The sequence below is a fragment of the Chrysochloris asiatica genome, unplaced genomic scaffold (assembly GCF_000296735.1).
Source record: "Chrysochloris asiatica unplaced genomic scaffold, ChrAsi1.0 scaffold00084, whole genome shotgun sequence".
Classification (NCBI taxonomy): Eukaryota; Metazoa; Chordata; class Mammalia; order Afrosoricida; family Chrysochloridae; genus Chrysochloris; species Chrysochloris asiatica.
The window spans coordinates 13384812-13386165 of NW_006408602.1; the positions used below are offsets into that span (position 1 = coordinate 13384812).

Consider the following 1354-nt stretch of genomic DNA (forward strand, 5'->3'; position numbering starts at 1 on the left):
GAGGCTGTACATAGACGAAGAGACAGTCGTTTGAACAGAACAAAGGGATACTAAATGGTTTAAAATCCGAAACTGTGCCACAATTGTCTTCCTTCACCATAGTTATTCAAGCTGTATGCTGAGAAAATAATGTAATAAAGCTGGATAATATGAAAAGAAATGTGGCATCAGGATTGGCGGAAAGCTCATTAACCTCCTGTGACAAGCAGATGGTACAACCATGTTTGCTGAAAGCAAAGAGGAATTAATAGGCTTCCTGATGAAAATCAAAGACTATAGCCTATAATATGGGTTGCACCTCAATGTAAAGAAATAAAAAATCCTTACAACTGGACTAATATATAATAACACAATAAATAGCAAAGATAATGAAGTTATCAAAGACATAATTTTGCTTGGATCTACTGTCAACACCCATGGATACAATAGTCAAGAATTCACTCCTCACTTATCAATGTGATTAATTTCTAAAGACAAGGTCATTATTAGAAAATTGTCCTTTCTTGAAAATCGAGGATTTTTCCCCACTGTTATTAGAGCATATATTTGTTCAATTGTTTTTATTTAGAGAATGTGACCATACAAATAACAACCACTTAGATTTACTGATGTGCTCATCACTGTGATGAATCGACTTATGTATATCTTTCCTTTGTGGAGAAGGAGGCTTGGGAGAGACAAAGCTGGATAAAACTGAGTTAGGTCAAGGAAGCTGCAAGCTACCACCTAACATGGATGGACCTTGAGGACATTATGTTGAGTGAAATTAGTCAGTCACAAAAGGAGAAATACTGCATAGGACTACTACTGTAAAAGACTAAGAAAAATAACCCATACTAAAGGGGGGTGGATTCTTTGCTGGTTGCTGGGATGTGGGGGTAGGGTGAGGGGAGGGAGGGGAAGATGGAGCACAGAGCAGGGACTAGACACAGGATAGTTTGGGTGCTGGGGAGGGGGCAATATACAAGAAGGGAGAGAGGAATGGGAGAACAATTAGGCAGGTTTGAATGGGCTAAGTGGGACAGAGGTAAAGAATGATGTATGCACAACCTTGAAACAACAGGGCTCTGAGATACAGAGATTGAGACATGGTTGGAATGGGGAAAAGGGGGGAATAATGTTAAGATGTTTGGCTGTCTTTTGAATCTTGTTTTTCCTTGAATTATATTATAACATAGACACTGTAGGGGGAGAGAAAGGAATAGCGAAAAGCATCACCATAGAAAGCTTGTAAGTCCGTCTTCTGCCTATAACTGACTGGAATACCTAAAATGGGGCTACAACGTGCCCAGTGAAGGAGGCTTCCTGTGGAGCCTCTGCAATACATAAGACTATAGGTGGAAGCCTGAACCAC

The 1354-nt window shown here is 39.9% G+C and overlaps 1 pseudogene; it reads left to right on the forward strand.

Moving 5' to 3' along the window:
• Positions 1 to 1354, forward strand: part of LOC102815976 — a 36541-nt pseudogene that overhangs the window by 1190 nt on the left and 33997 nt on the right.